Source organism: Pristiophorus japonicus, chromosome 7, assembly GCF_044704955.1.
Source record: "Pristiophorus japonicus isolate sPriJap1 chromosome 7, sPriJap1.hap1, whole genome shotgun sequence".
NCBI lineage: Eukaryota > Metazoa > Chordata > Chondrichthyes > Pristiophoridae > Pristiophorus > Pristiophorus japonicus.
Window position 1 is genome coordinate 231,184,325 of NC_091983.1, and position 12,637 is coordinate 231,196,961.

Below are 12,637 nucleotides of genomic sequence, written 5' to 3' on the forward strand. Positions count from 1 at the left end.
GTGTACATTTATACTGTATAGTAAGGACATATCATTGGTGACGAGAAACTGGGATTTAAACCACGCGAGCATGGCCACTAGCAGCACAGAAGAGAGGTACTGTGTTGGTGATGATTGGGATGACTTTATTGAGAGACTACAGCAAAGTTTTGTCACTAAGGAATGGTTGGGACAGGATTCGGCCGACAAACGCAGGGCTCATCTCCTGATGGTTTGTGGATCCAGAACATACTCCCTGATGAAGGACCTTCTAGTGCCAGAGAAGCTGGCGGACAAGACGTTCGAAGAGCTCAGTAAGTTGATTGGGGAACACCTTAAACCAGCGAGCAGCATGCACATGGCGAAACAGCGGTTTTACACGCACCTGCGGCGAGAAGGGCAAAGCGTTCCAGACTTCGTGGCAGATCTCCGGTGACTGGCGAGCCGATTTAAGTTCCCAAATGCATGCAGAGCAGGGATGCTGTGAGATTTTTTTATTGAGGGCATCAGGCACGCTGGGGTTTTCAGGAAACTGATTGAGACCAAAGACTTGACCTTGGAAGCGGCGGCTCTGATAGCCCAGACATTTATCTCAGGGGAGGAAGAGACCAGAATGATGTATGACAAAAATCTTGGCTCAAATGCGGCAAACGACCAGGGAGTCAACATTGTTAATACGGCACACAGTTCTCTAGGCAGACAAGGGCAATCGGACATGCCCCAGCATGTAGTTGAACCCAAACGGGGAATTCAACAGAGACAATGGCTAGCTGAACGGCGATTCAGGCCATCGCAATGGACAATGCAGCCAGTAATGGGTTCATCGACACCTGTTAATGGTGCACTTAAGGAAAGTTACAGAGACAGTCAGAGACGATCAACCAGTAATGGACCTTTTGTTTCCAACAACGAGGCCATCACACAGCCAGAGCTTGCAGGTATCAGCAATATATCTGCAGAAACTGCAACGTCAGTGGTCACTTGGCGCATATGTGCAGGAAGCCTGCAGCCAGTTTGATGTTCGAGGAGGATGGGCCCAATGTAAGCCCTACGAAACCAAATGAATACTGGGGGAAAATTGCTGGAAGCTGAAGTTCAGCGAGTTCAGGTGGAGCACATATACAATTCCGATACCAGGACGCCACCGATAATGATGAAAGTGCTCCTCAATGGCATCCCAGTATTGATGGAGCTAGACACGGGGGCCAGCCAGTCCCTGATGAGTATCAAACATTTCAAAAGGTTGCGGGTGTCCAAGGCCAGGAGGCCAAAATTATTGCCGATTGACGCAAAGCTACGGACATATACAAAGGAGATCATTCCGGTGCTAGGCAGCACCACGGTAGTCATGACCCACAAAGATTCGGAGAACAGGTTGCCACTCTGGATTGTCCCGGGGGATGGTCCCGCACTACTGGGGAGGAGTTGGCTTGCTGTCATGAACATGAAATGGGGCGATGTCAATGCAATTTCTTCTGTGGAGCGAGTATCATGCTCACAGGTCCTGGACAAATTTGACTCATTATTTCAACCCGGCATCGGCACTTTCATGGGGGCTAAGGTAGTGATTCACATAAACCCGGACACCAGGCCAGTACACCACAAGGCCAGAGTGGTGCCGTACGTGATGCGGGAAAAAATAGAATGCGAATTGGACTGCCTGCTGAGGGAAGGCTTCACCTTGCCAGTCAAATTCAGTGACTGGGTGAGCCCGATCATGCTGGTGCTTAAGGCGGATGGGTCGGTCAGGATTTGTGGCGATTACAAGGCCACCATCAATCGGGTGTCACTCCAAGACCAGTACCCGCTACCGAGAGCGGAGGACCTCATTTTGCCACCTGATAGCATCGCACTTTTTTCAAAATTGGACCTGATCTCAGCTGACATGGCCCAGGAGCTGGTGAGTGACTCGAAGAAGCTGACCACCATCACGACACACAAGGGGTTGTTTGAGTATAACAGATGTCCGTTCGGGATTCGTTCGGCAGCTGCGATCTTTCAGCGAAATATGGAAAGCCTCCTCAAGTTGATTCCAAGGACGGTGGTTTCTCAAGACGACATCCTCATCATGGGTCGTGATACTGAAGAACACCTCCACAACCTGGAGGAGGTGCTGCGCAGACTGGACCGGGTAGGGCTGCGACTGAAAAAGGCGAAGTGAGTCTCCTTAACTCCAGAGGCAGAATTCCTGGGGAGGAGAGTAACAGCAGACGGGATCAGACCTACTGCATCCAAAACGGAAGTGATCCAAAGAGCACCCAGATCCCTTAACACGACGGAGCTGTGTTCGTTCCTGGGACTCCTGAACTATTTTGGTAAAGTTCTTCGCAAATGGAGCATGCTGTTAGAGCCGCTACACATGCTCCTATGCAAAGGTCGGGATTGGGTCTCGGGGGACAGCCACGAACGGGCATTTGATAGAGCACGCAATTTGTTATGCTCCAATAAACTGTTAACGTTATATGACCCATGTAAGAAACTTATTTTAACGTGCGATGCATCGTCCTATGGGGTCGGGTGTGTGTTGCAACATGTGAATGCCAATGGTCAGTTACAACCGGTAGCTTATGCCTCCAGAAGTCTGTCCCAGTTAGAAAGGGGCTACGGGATGGTAGAAAAGGAAGCGCTAGCATGTGTATATGCAGTAAAAAAAAAATGTACCAGTACCTGTTTGGCAGGAAATTTGAGCTGGAGACGGATCACAGACCCCTAACATCCCATTTGGCTGACAAGGCCATAAATGCGAATGCATCGGCCCACATACAGAGGTGGGCACTCACGTTAGACGCCTATGACTACACAATTCGGCACAGACCGGACACTGAAAACTGCGCCGATGCACTCAGCAGGCTCCCACTAGCCACCACTGAGTGGACAACTGAGCATGATGCTGAGATGATCATGACTGTTGCAGCTTTCGAAAGTGAAGGCTCACCTGTGACAGCCTGTCAGATTAAAGTCTGGACAAATAAAGACCCACTACGGTCTTTAATCAAGAAATGTGTCCTGAATAGGGACTGGGCAGCCAAGTACGGGGCATGCCCAGAGGAATTTAAACCATTTCATAGGCGCAAGGATGAACTCTCGATTCAGGCCGGTTGCCTACTATGGGGAAACCGAGTCGTCATGCCCCAGATGGGCAGAGAGGTGTTTATCAGAGAACTTCACAATGAGCACCCGGGCATTGTCTGATGAAGGCAATTGCCAGGTCACACGTTTGGTGGCCAGGGATCGATGCAGACCTGGAACTTTGTGTTCGCAGTGCAACACTTGTGCTCAGCAGGGCAATGCACGCAGGGAAGCCCCCCTTAGCCTTTGGTCCTGGCCCACCAAGCCATGGTCACGCATCCATGTGGACTACGCAGGGCCTTTCATGGGAAAAATGTTTTTGGTTGTAGTAGACGCCTACTCCAAATGGATTGAGTGTGCCATTTTAAATTCAAGCACATCCTCTGCCACGGTAGAAAGTCTACGGGCATCATTTGCTGCCCATGGTCTACCGGATGTCTTGGCCAATGACAATGGCCCGTGCTTCACAGGCACTGAATTCCAGGACTTCATGGCAGACAATAGAATCAACAATGCAGTTAATCAAACGGGATGCTCAGAATCCAAGGAGGTTCCCTACAAAGCCGCCTATCATGCCTCCTGTTGACCAATAGATCCCGCCCACACTCGCTCACGGGTTCCACCCGCAGAGCTGCTGATGAAAAGCACGCTCAAAACCAGGTTATCCCTTATACACCCTACTATGAAAGAAATTGTTGAGAGCAGGCGTCAGTCACAATGTGACTACCATGACAGGAATGTGAGGACACGATGTATTGATGTCAATGACTCTGTTTTTGTCCTTAATTATGCTGCAGGGCCCAAATGGCTTGCAGGCACTGTGATTACCAAAGAGGGGAATAGGGTTTTGGTAGTTAAACTTACCAACGGACAAATCTGCCGCAAACACGTGAATCAAACTAAAAAGGAGGTTCAGCAACCCCATAGAAGAAGCAGAGGAAGAACACGACGTAGAGTTTACTCCACCACAGGTGACGGAACACTGGAACCAAGTGGAGGAGAGCCCAGTCACTGTGGGCAGTCCGGACAGGCCTGAGGCACCGCAAACAGCAGACACTCAGGCTAGTGCCCAACAACCGCAGCCCCAACTCAGGCGCTCCACAAAGGAGCGTAAACCACCAGAGAGACTTAACCTGTGATCCCAATAAGACTTTGTGGGGGGGGGGGGGGGGGGGGGGGAGGTGATGTCATGTATTCAACTATCATTGTAACCCATGTGTAAGCTGACCTAAGTTGTACACCTTGAAAACATTGACCACAAGGGGTGAACTTGTGGGAGACACTCCTAACCTGGACTTTCAGGTATAAAAGGGAAAGCTCCATCCACCTTCATTACTTGAGGTCTTGGTAATAAAGGTAACTGGTCACAGAGTGACCTTCTCTCAAGTATGGGTCTCGTGTGTATTTATACTGTATAGTAAGGGCATATCAGGTCGAATGAGAGGGGGATGGTGGGGAAGAGAGAGGTGGGGTAAAGGAGAGAAGAGGGAGAGAGCGAAGGGGAGGAGAGGGGAAAGGGGAGAAGGAGGGGAGAGGGGAAAGGGGAGAAGGAGAGAGAGGAAAGAACAAGCAGAGCAGGAGAGAGCGGGAAGTGGAATTAGAGACGAGATTGAAGGAGAGTGAGGATGGAGGAGGGAGGGAAGGGGAGAGAGGCAAAGGAAGGAGAGAGGAGGGCAGAAGAAGAAGAGGGGAAATGGAGAAGTAGAGAGAGGAGAGAAGATGGAGGGGAGAAGAAAAGAAGAGGGGGAAGGGGAGTAGGATAGAGAGAGAGGAGATAAGAACATAAGAAATAAGAGCAGGAGTAGGCCATACGGCCCCTCGAGCCTCCTCCGCCATTCAATAAAATCATAGCTGATCTCATGGACTCAGGTACACTTCCCTGCCCGCTCCCCATAACCCATTATCAGTTCATAAACTGTCTATATTTGTCTTAAATTTATTCAATGACCAAGCCTCCACAGCTCTTTGAGGCAGCGAATTCCACAGATTTACAACCCTCAGAGAAAACATTTCTCCTCATCTCTGTTTTAAATGGGCAGCCCCTTATTCTAAGATTATGCCCCCTAGCTCTAGTCTCCCCTAAGAGTGGAAACATCCTCTCTGCATCCACCCTGTCGAGCCCCCTCAGTATCTAATATGTTTCGATAAGATCACCTCTCATTCTTCTGAATTCCAATGAGTAGAGGCCCAACCTACTCAATCTTTCCTCATAAGTCAACACCCTCATCTCCGGAATCAACCTAGTGAACCTTCTTTGAACAGCCTCCAAAGCAAGTATATCCCTTCTTCAATATGGAAACCAAAACTGCACGCAGTATTCCAGGTGTGGCCTCACCAATACCCTGTATAACTGTAGCATAACCTCCGTGCTTTTATACTCCATTCCCTTTGCAATAAAGGCAAAGATTCCATTGGCCTTCCTGATCACTTGCTCTACCTGCATACTAACCTTTTGTGTTTCATGCACAAGTACCCCCAGGTCCCGCTGTACTGCAGCACTTTGCAATTTTTCTCCATTTAAATAATAACTTGCTCTTTGATTTTTTCTGCCAAAGTGCATAACCTCACACTTTCCAACATTATACTCCATCTGACAAATTTTTGCCCACTCACTTAGCTTGTCTATGTCCTTTTGCAGGTTTTTTGTGTCCTCCTCACACATTGCTTTTCCTCCCATCTTTGTATTATCAGCAAACTTGGCTACGTTTCTCTCCTTCCAAGGGACTGAGTGTAAGAGAGAGAGAGAGAGAGAGAGAGAGGAGGGGAGGGGAGAAGGAGAGAGAGAGAGGGGAGGGGAGAAGGAGAGAGAGAGAGAGAGAGAGAGAGGGGAGGGGAGAAGGAGAGAGAGAGGGGAAGGGAGGAGAGAGAGAGGGGAGGGGAGGGGAGAAGGAGAGAGAGAGGGGAGGGGAGGGGAGAAGGAGAGAGAGAGGGGAGGGGAGGGGAGAAGGAGAGAGAGAGAGGGGAGGGGAGAAGGAGAGAGAGAGGGGAGGGGAGAAGGAGAGAGAGAGAGGGGAGGGGAGAAGGAGAGAGAGAGAGGGGAGGGGAGAAGGAGAGAGAGCGGGGAGGGGAGAAGGAGAGAGGAGGAAGGGGAGAAGGAGAGAGGAGGAAGGGGAGAAGGAGAGAGGAGGAAGGGGAGAAGGAGAGAGGAGGAAGGGGAGAAGGAGAGAGGAGGAAGGGGAGAAGGAGAGAGGGAAGGGGAGAAGGAGAGAGGAGGAGAGAGGAGGGGAGAGGAGGGGAGAGGACTATTTGCATTGGATAATCCCTCAGAATAAAACAAAATGTTTGCTTATAAAGAATTAACACTGTCTGTAATCTGTCTTTGACCCGGTCTTCTGAACAAAAATCTCAGTCTCCGGGATCTCGGGAAACAGCTGTGTTCCCAATTGATTTTTGTAAAAAATGATTTGTTTGGGAATTGCTTGAAACCAAACTTCGCCCCTGCTCACCCTCACCCCTCCCAACCTGCACCCTCCCAAACCCACACCTCAAAACCTCAACATCCCCGAGCCCAACACCCCCATCCTACACCCCCCAAACCACATCCCCAACACCCCCCAACCGACACTCCCCCAAAACTCCGCAACACCGACCCCCATCCACCAAACCACACCCACAACAAAACCCAACCCCAACTCCCCCATCCTACACCCCCAAAACCACATCCCCAACACCCCCGATCCTACACCCCCACAAAGCCACACCCCCAACCCTGACCCCTCCATCCTACACCCTCCAAACCCACACTCCCAACACCCCCCATCCTACACTCCCCCCTAACCAACACCCCCCAACCCTGACCCCTCCATCCTACACTCCCCAAAACCACACCCCAAATAACCACACACCCTTCAACCCCGACTCCCAACCCCCATCCGACACCCCCCAAACCCACACCCCCAACACCGCTCTTTCGAAGAGCAATCCAGTTAGTCCCACTCCCCGCTCTTTCCCCATATCCCTGCAATTTTTTCTCATTTCAAGTATTTATCCAATTCCCTTTTGAAAGTTACTTTTGAATCTGTATCCATCACCCTACCAGGCACTGCATTCCAAATCCTAACCACGTGTTGTGGAAAAAAATATTTGCTCAGACGCTTCTGGTTCTTTTACCAATCACATTAAATCTGTCCCCTCTGGTTATCGTCCCTTCAGCCACTGGAAACAGTTCCTCTTTATTTACTCTATATAAACCCTTCAGGATTTTCAACACCTCTTCAAATCTCCTCTTAGCCTTCTCTGCTCTAAGGAGAACAACCCCAGCTTCTCCAGATACTCCTAAGTCTCTTCTGCAATCTCCAAGAATGCAGGTCTTTCCTAACGTGTGGTGCCCAGAATTAGACGCAATACTTCAGCTGGGGCCGAACTAGTGTTTTATAAAGGTTTAGCATAACTTCCTGACTTTTGTACTCTATGCCTCTATTTATAAAGCCTACTGTCTCTCTCTATCTCACTGTACCCGTGACTGTCTGGCACAGATCACAGGGAGACCCGGACCTCCCGATACTCACATACAAGGGGTCACCGTGCAAGGGTCCCTTGACCAGAATGAAGCAAGGGTACTGGAGCAGATTTACAACTGCCGCAAGAACCAGTAGCAGTCCATAGACCTTCCCAAAGTGGCGGGAGGGAACCTGCAGAGAGAGAGGAGGAGGTTCAGAGAATTACATCGGGTCGACAGCACAGAAATAGACCATTTGACCGAACTGGTCCATGCCGGCGTTTATACTCCATTCGAGTCTCCTCCCACCCCTCTTCATCTCACCCCGTCAACATATCCCAATATTCCTTTCTCCTTCATGTGTTTATCTAGCTTCCCCTTAAATGCATCTCTGCTATTTGGTAGCGAGTTCCACACAGCTTGCTTGTGTGTAAATTGGTTGCTGCGTTTCCTACATTGCACCAGTGACTGCACTCCATAGAAACATAGAAACATAGAAATTTAGAAATTAGGTGCAGGAGTAGGCCATTCGGCCCTTCGAGCCTGCTCCGCCATTCAATAAGATCATGGCTGATCATTCAACCTCAGTTTCCCTTTCCTGCTTTTTCTCCAGATCCCTTGATCGCTTTAGCCATAAGGGCCATATCTAACTCCCTTTTGAATATATCTAACGAATTGGCCTCAACAACTTTCTGCGGTAGAGAATTCCACAGGTTAACCACTCTCTGTGTGAAGAAGTTTCTCCTCATCTCGGTCCTAAATGGTTACCTCTTATTCTTAAACGGTGACCCCTAGTTCTGGAACTCGCCAGCAACAGGAACATTCTTCCTGCCTCTACCCTGTCCAATCCCGCCAGAATTTTATTTGTTTCTGAGATCCCCTCTCATTCTTCTGAACTCCAGTGGATACAAGCACAGTTGATCCAGTCTCTCCTCATATCAGTCCTGCTATCCCAGGAATTAATCTGGTGAATCTTCACTGTACTCCCTCAACAGCAACTCCTTCCTCAGATTAGGGGACCAAAACTGAACACAATATTTCAGGTGTGGCTTCATCAAGGCTCTGTACAACTGCAGTAAGACCTCCCTGCTCCTATACTCAAATCCTCTCGCTATGAAGGCCAACGTGCCATTTGCCTTCTTCACCGCCTGCTGTACCTGCATGCCAAACTTCAATGACTGATGTACCATGCCATCCAGGTCTCGTTGGCTGAGAAGTGCTTTGAGATGTCTGGTGGTTGTGAAAGGCGCTATATAAATCCAAGTCTTTCTTTTTCTTTTCTTTACTCTCTGGGTAAAGATGTTTCTCCTTTCCTACTGGATTTATTGGTGACGATTTTATATTGATGATTTCCTAGTCTTGGTCCCTTCCCACGAGTGGAACCATCTTCTCTAATCATAGTGTGTGTGTGGGGAGTCTGAATGGACTCCTGGTCTCAGGGTCCAAGATTTACCTGTGTGTGTGTGTGTGTGTGTGGGGAGTCTGAATGGACTCCTGGTCTCGGAATACCAGATCTAACAATGAGTATTGGAGTCTGAATGAACTCCTGGGCGCTGAAATTTGGCACCTTAGCGCCGGCAGTTAAGGCCGGTTTGGGTTAGGGGGAAAAATGGCGGCTGCCTCGCTTCCACCCACTTCCGGCACGGCCCACACTGGTCGCCATCTTGGTGCGAGCGATAACACGGGCAGGACGAGCTTGTGCAGGCCGTGTGCAGAGTCGGCAGATCGTGACGTCAGTCAGCGTGCAATGCTGATTTGATGCATGACCTGCCATTTTGGACATCGCCGTCCCAAACAACGGTTCTCCGAAACACACACAGCTGGACATGTGATCAGCTACACGAGGGACCCCACCAGCGCTATTTAAAGGGAAACATTCAACTTGCATTTGTATAGCGCTTTTCACGACCACCGGACTTCTCAAAGCACTTTACAGCCAATGAAGTACTTTTGAAGTGTAGTCACTGTGGTCAGTTGATTATTTCTCTTGTACTGGCTCTTGCAGTGTTCATATCAATACTGGCTTGTTGGAAGACATTTATAACATTGTTAAAGTATGCAGGGAGTGCTGCTGGACATGGGAAGGCATTGGTTGGAACTGGAAGGCCTCTGAATACACCACTTGCTACCAGTCAAGGGGGCATTACCTGGACTCCCCCTCACACTGCAGCATAACAGGGAGATGGAGCAGTGGCAGCAAAGACAAGCTGCCCACAGTGGGAGGTGGAGGAGGGGGAGAAGGGCTGTCAGCAGAGGCCTTACCCACCGAGGATCTTCAGGAAACACTTCTCATCCCTACACCTAAACCAGGAGCAGTGTGTTGGGAGGCTCCGTGTCATCAAGGATGTAGTCACAGATTTCTGCCACCTCCTACACCCAGACCTGCAGCCTGAGATCGGGGCGACGACATTGCTGCCAGTGGCCCTCAAGGTGACTTGGCCCTGAATTTTGCCCCAACTCATTTTTCCAGGCTGAAACAGGCGACAGCGCTAATTGTCACAGTTTGCTGTCCATCGCTACATCTGCTAGGTCACAGAGGCTCTGAACTCCAGCAGAAGGGACTTCACTGTCTTCTCACATAGAAACATAGGGCTAGACTGTCCACTTTCAGGCTAAGGCCAAAAAAAATGGAGTTTTGGTCACCTTACTTAAGGAAGGATATACTAGCTTTGGAGGGGGTACAGAGATGATTTACTTGGCTGATTCCGGAGATGAGGGGGTTACCTTATGATGATAGATTGAGTAGACTGGGTCTTTACTCGTTGGAGTTCAGAAGGATGAGGGGTGATCTTTTAGAAACATTTAAAATCATGAAAGGGATCGACAAGATAGAGGCAGAGAGGTTGTTTCCACTGGTCGGGGAGACTAGAATTAGAGGAAACAGCCTCAAAATACGGGGGAGCCAATTTAAAACCGAGTTGAGAAGGAATTTCTTCTCCCAGAGGGTTGTGAATCTGTGGAATTCTCTGCCCAATGAAGCAGTTGAGGCTAGCTCATTGAATGTATTCAAGTCACAGATAGATAGATTTTTAACCAATAAGGGAACTAAGGGTTACGGGGAGCAGGCGGGCAAGTGGAGCTGAGTCCACGGCCAGATCAGCCATGATCTTGTTAAATGGCAGAGCAGGCTCGAGGGGCTAGATGGCCTACTCCTGTTCCTAATTCTTATGTTCTTATGTTTTAACGAGATTGCTTCTGGAAATCATGGGTGGGGTGAGGGTAGAATTAGTGGGACTGGCACTTGAAGTAGCAACACTGGCTGGAGGAATGGGTGAGATGGAGAGCGACACAGTTAATTCAGAGACTCGGTCCTGAACTTAAAGAAAGGAAACTTCGATGGTATGAGATGTGATTTGGCTCGGATAGACTGGCGAACGATACTTAAAGGGTTGGCAGTGGATAGGCAATGGCAGACATTTAAAGATCACATGGATGAATTACAACTATTGTACATCCCTGTCTGGCATAAAAATAAAACAGGAAAGGTGGCTCAATCGCGGCTAACAAGGGAAATTAGGGATAGTGTTAAATCCAAGGAAGAGGCATATAATTTGGCCAGAAAAAGCAGCAAACCTGAGGACTGGGGAAATTTCGAATCCAGCAGAGGAGGACTAAGGGTTTAATAAGGAGGGGGAAAATAGAGTATGAGAGAAAGCTTGCAGAGAATACAAATACTGACTACAAAAGCTTCTCTAGATATGTGAGGAGAAAAAGATTAGTGAAGACTAATGTAGGCCCCTTGCAATCCACTCTGTATACCAGAGCTGGCTGTGGTGTCCCACCCATTACCGGCATACATAGAAACATAGAAACATAGGAAATAGGTGCAGTAGCAGCCCTTCGAGCCTGCACCGCCATTCAATATGATCATTGCTGATCATGCAACTTCAGTACCCCACTCCCACTTTCTCTACATACCCCCGATCCCTTTAGCCGTAAGGGTCATATCTGACTCCCTCTTGAATATATCCAACGAACGGGACTCCACCACTTTCCGTGGTAGAGAATTCCACAGCTTCACCACTCTGTGGGTGAAAAGGTTTCTCCTCATCTCGATCCTGTATGGTTTACCCCTTCTCCTTAGGCTGTGACCCCTGGTTCTGGACTTCCCCAATATCAGGAACATTCTTCCTGCATCTAATTTGTCCAATCCTGTCAGAATTTTATATGTTTCTATGAGATTCCCTCTCATTCTTCTAAATTCCAGTGAATACAAGCCTAGTCGATCCAGTCTTTCCTCATATTTCAGTCCTACCATCCCGGGAATCAGTCTGGTGAACTTTCGCTGCACTCCCTCAATAGCAAGAATGTCCTTCCTCAGATTAGATGATGAAAACTGAACACAATATTCAAGGTGTGGCCTCACCAAGGCCCTGTACAACTGCAGTAAGACCTCCCTGCCCCTGTACTCAAATCCTCTCGCTATGAAGACCAACATGCCATTTGCCTTCTTCACCGCCTACTGTATCTGCATGCCAACTGTCTATGACTGATGTACCATGACACCCAGGTCTCATTGCACCGCCCCTTTTCCTAATCTGTCACCATTCAGATAATATTCTGCCTCCCTGTTTATGCCACCAAAGTGGATAACCTCAAGAGAGGGGAAACTTTTAGAAGCGGTAAACAGGGACGAAGTTAAAAGTTACTTAGATAAGTGTGGATTAATTAAGGAAATCTAGGATACATGGTGGTTGAAATTTAATGCAGCAAAATGTGAAGTGATATATTTTGGTAGGAAGAACGAGGAGAGGCAATATAAATAAAAGGGTACAAGCATAAAGTGGGTGCATGAACAGAGAGACCTGGGGGTACATGTGCACAAATCGTTGAGGGTGGCATAGAGTACAAAACCAAGGAAGTGATGATGAACCTTTATAAAACACTGCTTCGGCCTCAACTGGAGTATTGTGTCCAATTCTGGGCACCGCACTTTTGGAAGGATATGAAGGCGTTAGAGAAGGTGCAGAAAAGATTTACGAGAATGGATCCAGGGATGAGAGACTTCAGTTATGTGGATAGACTGGAGAAGCTGGGGTTGTTCTCCTTGGAGCAGAGAAGATTGAGAGGAGATTTGATAGAGATATTCAAAATTGTGAGGGGTCTAGACAGAGTAGATTGAAAGAAACTGTTCCCATTGGTGGAAGGGTC